This window comes from Aethalodelphis obliquidens, unplaced genomic scaffold (genome assembly GCF_003676395.1).
Source record: "Aethalodelphis obliquidens isolate GAN/ISIS:26980383/991018 unplaced genomic scaffold, ASM367639v1 scaffold25, whole genome shotgun sequence".
Taxonomy (NCBI): domain Eukaryota; kingdom Metazoa; phylum Chordata; class Mammalia; order Artiodactyla; family Delphinidae; genus Aethalodelphis; species Aethalodelphis obliquidens.
In genome coordinates this window covers 29653094-29662373 of record NW_020837969.1, presented here as the reverse complement: position 1 = coordinate 29662373, position 9280 = coordinate 29653094, and positions in this window count along the sequence as shown.

Genomic DNA, 9280 nt, shown 5'->3' with positions numbered 1-9280 from the left:
AGGAGCAGATGACATGCTATAGGGAAAAGACTTGTGTCAAGTGCTTGGCAGGCATGACTATCACAAATGATGTTTATACTGTAAGCTTCAAGGCTGTGGCGATATTCAGTTCCATTGAACTGGTAGACTTGGGTTCTTTGGCTGGCAGTCGCTGACTTGCTTAGATTTTTACAGGTCATTCAGTCCAACACACCCATCTTGTCCTTGACAAAAGCTAGATGTGGTCCTGTGACCTTCCAAGGTCCCAAACAAGTTAGTATCTGAGCCGGGCCTGCAGCCCAGGGCTCCCGATTCCCACTCAGGGCTGGAGCCTTGTGCCACCCTGCCTCTCTGCCAGGGCGAGTCCTCTGGCGCATCCACATCCCAGCTCCGCCACCAAGATCTGGTCCCCACCGCCTTCATTTGCATTTTAGCGCACACCCACTCTCAACAGCTTATCCTAGAACCGAACACCCCTGCCAGATTCTGGGATCTTTAAGGAAATACAAAAGGGTGAAAGACACAACAGAAAGAAGATAAGCAAGTGTTCCTTTGGAGTTCGGCCAGCGTGGATCGGCAGGTTGCCTGAAACTCCCGCCCTCAATCTGTTCACCAAACTGTTTCTCTCCCCATTCAAGCTGCTCCTGAAAGCCTCTCTGGGAAGTCTTCCCAGATCAGCTAGGCACTGGCAGCGTCCATGGGCTGGCCCTGTCTGAACCTAGCACTTCCCTGGGTGTCGCTCACCACCGTCCACCTCGGCAGGCGCTTGGCCTTGCCCTCTGTGCCCAGCTGCTGGGCCAGGCTCTCTCCTCCTCTCCTGGCTTCTGTGCAAGAACGCTTCCCCGGTCTCTGCCTTAATCCCAGCTGTGTGCTTGACATACATTTGATGTCGATACGTTACGGTCTCTTGATGTATTCGCACCCTGCTTTGATTTGGTCAGGAAGCTGCCCTCTCCTTATTTCTTCACATCTGTGCTGTTGGTCTGAGACACTTAGAACTCAGGGGGTCTCATTATCAAGAATGGAGAATTGCTCTCCTCTGCTCTTTGGTTGAGTCAATCAGGAGGTGACAGGACTCCATTCCCCATGCTGTAAACAGGTCCCAATTCCACGTCTCATCAGCCTCAGCTACAAAGCTGAATTCCCGCTATGCAGTTTCTTTACTATTGTGTGACGATTCTGTCTTTGATTTAAAATCCAAACTACCGGACAGACAGACAAGTCCATCTTTTTCTTCCCCAGACTTTCTCCTTACTCTGACCTTTTACTATCGGTTGATAGTGTTGTTTAAAAGGAAACTGCAGGGCTTCCCTGGTGGCGCAGTGGTTGAGAGTCCGCCTGCCGGTGCAGGGGACACAGGTTCGTGCCCCGGTCCGGGAAGATCCCACATGCCGCGGAGTGGCTGGGCCTGTGAGCCATGGCCGCTGAGCTTGTGCGTCTGGAGCCTGTGCTCCGCAACGGGAGAGGCCACAACAGTGAGAGGCCCGCGTACCACAAAATAAATAAATAAATAAATAATATAAATAAATAAAAGGAAACTGCAGACGTGCTACCAGTGTATAAAAAGGAGGGGGAGGGAAGGTATTGTAGGATACAAACATACACGCATGCACACACACAGGTGTGCACGTATGTTTTGCTGTCAGATATAACTTATCTCTGAACGATGTAAGCATCTATTGTCTCTGTAAGTAGACATGATTTCTGAATGATGCACAACCATCTGAAAAGGTCAGTTGCCATCAAAGAGTCTCATTACATACCTTTCCCTACCTTTTGAACTTGAAAAATTTTAATAATGAATTGTTTCATATGTACCAAAACACATGAGATGAATGTATATATTAAGATAGGATAATAAGCAATTCTGCCCTGTGGATCCACCCCCCATTGTAAGAAATGGAGCGTTACAACAGGGCTGAGACTCCCTGCATCACGTCCCTGGTTCCACAGAGGTCACTGCCATCCTGTTATCGTCAATCTAACCTGCCTTTAGAGTTTTATCATAAACGTATATGTCCCTGAGTAATACAGTCTTCACTTGACTTGTTTGGAACTTTACAAAGATGGTGTCACACTGTATGTATTTTTCTGTGACGAGCTAATTTCTCTCGCCATAGTTCTAAGATGCCTTCATGTCGATGCTTGATTCATGTGTGTTTATTGTTAATTAATGTTCCATTGAGTGAATATACCCACTTTATTCATCCATTTTCCTAGTGTTAGACATTGGATTATTTCCCATTTTTGCTGCTATGGGCTTTCTATGCCTAGCCTATCTTTTGGGGCACACATGCAATAGGGATCTAGGGTTTGATCCTGGCAGTGGTGCTGCTGGGCCAGTGGGTAGATATACCTTTGCCAAATGGTTTCCAAGATAGTTGTACCATTCACATTCCCACCCACAGCATGAAGGGTATTTGTTCCTCTGCCTTCTCACCGACACTTGATACTAACGGACTTTACATCTAGTGGGTGTAAAATGGTGTGATAATATGAGCTTAATTTACATTTCTCTGGTTACTGGTGACATTGAGAGCATCTTCTTATGTTTATTTCCATTCATGTTTCCTCTTCCATGACTTTCTGAATTTTGAACCATGTGAACATATTACCTATTCAAAAACATACATGTATTAAAATGGGCTTGTAATATCTCATTTCTCATATGCAAAGGGCTCCACCACTCTCCCCCCAAAGCACACAAATACTATCTCTGAAAAGTGTCACCATAAATAAAACTGCTAACAATACACTGGTGAGTGTTATGGGCTAAATTGGATGCCCCCCCCCCCCCCCGCTGAATTCATATATTGAAGTAAGTGCTAACTCCTAATACCTCAGAATGTAACAGTATTTGGAGATAAGGTCTTTAAAGAGGTAATTAGGTTAAAATGAAGTCTATACTGTGGGCCTTAATCCAATATGACTGATGTCCCTACAAGTAAAGGAAATTAGGACACAAACAACACAGACCAAGGGAGACCATGTGAGAACACAGTTGGAAGACAGCAGTCTGCAAGCCAAGGAGCAAGGCCTCGGGAAAACAAAACCTGGCAGCAGCTTCATCTTGGACTTCCAGCCTCCAGAACTGTGAGAAAATAGTACATTTCTGTTGTTTAATCCAGACGGTCTGTGGTACCTTGTCCTGGCAGCCCAAGCGGACTGATACAGCGAGCACATTACAGTCTACACAGTGCTTTCACATACTCATTCATCTACTCACTTGTCATCAAATATTAATGGAGCACAGCCTGGGTCGAAGGGTACATTTCATTGTTAAATCCTCCCTGCAGTCATTCAGGTCGCGAATGGCGATCCCTGAATTTAAAATGAGGGAACTGAGGCTCACAGAATTTGGGTGAGTGCAGAGGGGGAAAACCAGACTGGCAAAGGAACGGAAGGCAGCTTGTCAGGGGCCAGAGAAAACTCAGGCAGATGCGACCATCACCTTTAAGTACAAGATGACTGTCACATGGGAGAGGGAGTCTATTTTTCTTTATGGCCCTAAGGGACAGAAGTATGATGAATAGGAAGAAACATCAGGAAGACAAATTTCACCTAAACAGAAAGAAAAACACTGTCACAGTCAGAATTGTCTAAAGATTCAGCAAGATGTTTTAAATGTAGTGGGTTGTTCCTATAGAATCTGGACAACCCACTTTATGAGGGATGGTGTGTGCGTATGTGTGTTTGTGCGTGCGTGTGTGTGTGTGTGTGTGTGCGTGTGTGGAGAATAAGGGTCAAGCTTCAGGTATGTGGTTGGAGGACATGACCTTGAAGGTCCCTCTCCATCCAGAGAGTCACTGATGTCTCTGAGACCAGGTGGTGGACCAAGAAGAGAGCCTGTTTTCTGGATTCTGATTCTCTATTCTTCCCACCAAGCCAAGCTGCCTCTAAACAGATTAGTGGCTGGACAAATGCGTTCTAATGATGACAGCATTCACTGAGCAGCCTGGGGACAGGACACAGCAACAGGGAGTACACAGCTTTTGAAATGAGAGAATTATTTACTCGCTTTCCCCTTCTCAGAAGTCTTGATTACAGCCAGGTAGGTAGCAGGAAGCAGGAGGGAACAAGCAATTTTGAGAACGTACTAAAGAGCTAGGGTTTTCATACACCTTGATCATTATTTCACCTTTACATTAGCTCCAGCTGTAATATCATTTTTTATCTCCACTTTACAGATGTGGAAGCTGAGTCTCCAAAGAGACTAGGCAACTGTCCAAGCTTACAAAACTAAATGTAATGACACAGCAATGACCTTGACCAAATTCCCTACCTCAGTCTTGGAGCCAAAGCCTGCCTGGTTCCAAAATCCATCACATCTTGTTACCCAATGGATATTGGAATGTAAAAAATGTGGGTTTTCTTTCTCTAAATCCAGACTGGTGTCCTTGAGTACTAAACCCAGGATAAACACGTTGTCTTGAATAGGACTTACACACCAGAAGGAGGGGGTGGGGACTTCCTTCCTATTCTCTGATTGGACAATAGACACCTTCTCAGCCTCAGGTAAAGGACCTGCTTCTCCGTAACCAAGTTCTCTCCTAACATATTTAACATTCCCTCTGCAGTGAGAGTTCTCTTCTCCTTCCCTCTCTGAGCGCTTTTATCCCAGGAGGTGGTAAGGCCCACATCTAGCACAGTCTCTCCGCAGAGAAGGGCTGGACCACTGGCCATGGCACAAAGGCATGAATGGGCCCCATTTCAAGTTGAATGATTTTTACATTTTTTTTTTTTTTTAACCCCAAGGCAAAATGCAACTTCTGTTTTCATCTGAGCCCCACCCTCCTTGGTTAGAACAAATAAACAGAAAGCTGGCCATGGTCCCCCCCCCCCCCCCCCGCCAGACAGTAACAATGTGAGGGAAAGGAATGGGATCGTTGTTTTTGCCTGGGAGCTGGAGGGCTGGATGAACCCACTCCCCAGTTCAGCCATCTGCCAGGGAGAGGAAGCGCGGAAGTTTCCAGAACAGGAAGGAGACTTCCCTGCTCTCTACCAGCGTTTGTCTGATTTCTGGGGCTTCACACGCCTTCCTCCATGTCTAGAAGTGTCAGAACCTAGGTCCTTCCCAATGCAGCCTCATCCTGGGACTGAAGGATGGAGCCTCTTTAAGCTCCAGGGTCTGCTAGGATGAGGGTTTCCTCTCTCACCTCCAGCTTTGCTTTAAGAATCCTTCCCTCCACCATCCTCTCCTCTCCTACCCCTCCTCCCAGCTCCAGTCTGCCACATTATTCAATCTATCTGACCTTTCTGGAACTCCGAACAGAGGGTGTTGCATTGTTATAGATAATAGACCCAAAGGGGTGGAGAGTCACAGAACAAAGAGAAGAAACGGTTTTTTCCCTCAGGAAGTTTAACTTAGGTCAGGTGAGCACAAAGGTAAGCCAGGTACATGCAGAATTTATGAGCCAGTGAGTGGCACAGCGCACCCCTCCTGCAGGTCAGACCTGGGAGTGCTGCGAGGTGGGAGGTTCATTTCTGCCTTTTAGGGGCTTTGTGGAGGAGGCCAGCTCTCAGCTGTCGTGCACGGGAGGGCCAGGCTGCTGTCTGCTTTATAAGGGGAAATGAGGTACTTCACGCAACGGAGCAAATGCAGAGTTGGAAGCAGTTGGTTAGAAAAGAGAGAATGATGCTCTAATACTAAACCCAGGGAAACAGGGAGGTCACCACACTTTCAGGGACCACGCAGTGTTTGTCACACACTCCAAGGCTCAGTCACACAAAATCCCCAGAATGGGGAAAATGAAGAAAATAGGCATGGCATGGGGACTTCCCTGGTGGTCCAGTGGTTAGGGCTCTCCACTTCCACCACAGGAGGCATGGGTTCAATCCCTGGTGGGGGAACTAAGATCCCACATGCTTCATGGCCAGAAAAGAAAATAGGCACGTCATGGCATGGCAGAGGGTGCCTATCTGCCATGTGACCTTGGACAGGTCCCTTGAGTTTGTTGGGCCTCAGTTTCCCCACCTCCATGAGCAATGGGTTGAATTTGATCAATGATTCCCAAATTTTGGTCCAGTCCAATTGACTAAAAGTTTACAAAAACTTTTTACATTGCCAGATAAGGATATTTTTAAAATATCGCCATCTCCTCTCACTATCAGTTAAAAAAGAAAGCGCATTTCAGTACTAAAAAAAGAGAAGAGACACAATCTTAGAATATGAAGGAGAGTCCTGTAAAGAAATATGGAAAAATCCAGTATGTGGTCTTACTTTTCTCATTTCAATGCAGACTTTTGAAAGCTTCATCACAGAGGGAAATCAATTCAAGAAATGGGAAACTTCCTAGCATCCTAGCTCCTAAGATTCCATGATTTGAAGCCCAACTGGACAAGTCACCCAACCTCCCTCTGACCCATGCTTGGCGCTTTCCAAAGCCTGAAGCACAGTGATGGGAGTGTATGGTGACTGTTAACTCCCTGTGCAGGTGACTCCTGATACCTGGAATGCAAGGATCATTTCCCTTCTTGAGCCATCATTTTCCTCCTGCCTCCTGAGATGCAAAGGAAGCTTCCTCTGGAAGGTTCTGTCATCGGGACAGGGGCTGGTGGGTGCTGCCAGCAGAAAACTGAGATATGCCTCTTTCCTTCATCCACTGGAGGCAATAAGTCACTCGGGGGCAGGGGGGCGGGGCTGCCTCTTGCTCATCTTGGACGCCCTTGAAGCGCGCTTGTTCGCAGTCTTTCCACAAATAGATACCGGAGTTAATGTCTGTATGCTGAGGTCCAGAGATGCTGGAGCCCACACAGGGGAAACTGGTTGTATGTGCACAGTGTGAACAGAACCCACTGCACGGAGGCTACGGGCTCTGGAATTTAGGACCAGATCAGCCAGGGGAAGGGAGGTGCTCTCCCTGGAAGTGGTGTCTTGGTAACAGAAAGAACTTGGGGAGCAGGTCCCCACATGGCCCCAGGAGCCTGGGCCCGGCCGGAGGACAGCCGCCTGGGGCCGCACAAAGCGCAGTGGGATTGTCTGCTGGAACTGCTGTCTGGAGACCATGCAGCTCATGTGACAGCCCCTGAGTCCCTTCTGGAACCCTCCCACAATAGCCCAGCTCCCTGTCTGCCCCTGGCAGTGACAGTGGCTGTGTGGCATCCCCCTCCAGCGTTTCTCTCCCTTCTTTCCCTTTCTGGTCCTCTTTGTCTTCGAGCTACTTTAACCCTCCTGGTCACCCTTTTTTTTTTTTTTTTTTTTTTTTTGTCGGTACGTGGGCCTCTCACTGTTGTGGCCTCTCCCGTTGCGGAGCACAGGCTCCGGACGCGCAGGCTCAGCGGCCATGGCTCACGAGCCCAGCCGCTCCGTAGCATGTGGGATCTTCCCGGACCGGGGCACGAACCCGTGTCCCCTGCATTGGCAGGCGTACTCTCAACCACTGCGCCACCAGGGAAGCCCCCTGGTCCCTTTTGACCTCTTCCTGCTTCTGTTCTGTCCTCCTCTTAGACACAAAATCACCCCTCCCGTGGCCATGTGACCCCACCACTCCTGGATCTCACGGCTGGACGGCCGCTCCCACCCCAAGGAGGCTGCTTTTATCTAGCTTTCTCGGCTGCAGGGAGTATGGGGGAGTCGGCAACGTTTAGCGATTGAAAATAAAAAGCACCCGTAATGTAAGTTAATTGTAAGCGCTGCCATTCCCTCTCCAAGTTAAAGATTCCCCCAGGCACGAGCCAAACAGCTTCTTTTTCTCTGCCGGAAAGGTCTGATCCAGAAGGTGTCTTCCTGCTCTCACGTTCTCCATCTGCAGGGAAAGGGGCCACGTGCAGCCGGGCAGCCCAACCCTGGGCACAAGGTCCCATTAGGGCATCTCCTGGGTGCCGTCCCTACAGCCTGGCTGCGGGGCTTGGGGCTGCCTGTGGGTCAGTGAGAAGCTCCACCACTGGGGAAGCTCAGGCTCTGCCACTGCCAGCTTTTCCTGACCATTCACGCCTCCCCCTGCACTCCCGTAGGAAACAGAGCTGTGGAAAAAACAGCCTTGATGAATGGGAATTACCAGGCTCTGTGTTTTACAAGACGCGGGCAGGAAGTGCTGAGGGTCCTCCTTAGTTTCCTAGTGGATTGATTCCCTGGAGGAGGATAATGCGGTGGAAGAGGGATTGAAAGCGGCCTTCTGAAAGAGGAAGGTCAGCAGGTTCTGTCCAGGAGGAGAGAAGCGAGGCAGAGGGCAGAAGCCAGGGCCAGGAACATCATGGACATTCCATTAAGCTTCAGTCTTACATCATTCATTCGAAACCTGGCTGTGAGGTGCTGAGAGGAAGAGAATCTGAGGCCAGAGAGAGACTGCCAAGGAGGTTATTGAGAAAAAGGAATTTGAGAATCACCAAGCTGTTTCATTCTCCTGATTGCTCACCTTTTGTTTCTCTTTGCTTCCATCACTTCTTCTTTGATACGCATCTTTATGAGACCTGGGGGCTGTGGGTACATTTCAGGATCAAATGCTGAGTGGCGATGGGGCCAGATGAAGCCCATTGATGGTGGTGAGAAGAAGGAAGGCAAAGGACGCAGGAAGCCCCTGCCTCTGTAGACCGGGATAAACCTGGGTGACAGCTTTAGCATGGCTCAGTGGAGTGGCCAGCCTGATTCCCACGCCCTCACCCCCCCACCCCCATGAATGGATTTTAAGCTAGAGTCTCGTTCAGGCCTTCTTGCCCTTTGGTGCTCCTGGTACACTGTACAGTAGCTCAGGTAAAGGCAGGCCACATTTAATGAGCACCTACTGTATGTCAGGCACTGTGTGGAGGGCTTTAGATGGATTGTTTTGGGGTTTTGTTTGTTTTGTTTTGTTTTTTTACATCCTCACCACCCTATGTATCCATTTTACAATTTAGGAAATTGAGGCCCAGAGAAGCTGCTAAACTTGCCAAGGTGACAAAAGAAAAAAATTCATATGCCGGACCCACCAATGCTTACCTAGCCCCAGGTGAATATGGGAAAATCACAGAAGTAAAAGGTAGGAGGTCTCTGGTTATCCTGTATTTTTGATTAAGGCTAAAGAAAGTCTCATTTAGATCCTCCAATGGGCTTCAGAGTTTCAATAAAAGGCCACCTGAAGCAGAAACAGGAAATGGAGGGCAGGAACGGGGCCTGACAGCTCACCAGTCCCAGGACAAAGCGCCTTCATCCCGGGCAGGGGCGACACGACCTGCCGTCTGGGTCAATCCGGGTGTGCGTTCCCTGTCCCCATGTGTTCCCAGCAGTTCTCTACCTGTCATCAATACTCTATTTTTTTGCTGCCACCAACACACGATAATCTGATCTGGAAGGGAAAAAAGGGAGTGGAGTATCTGCAGAAACAAA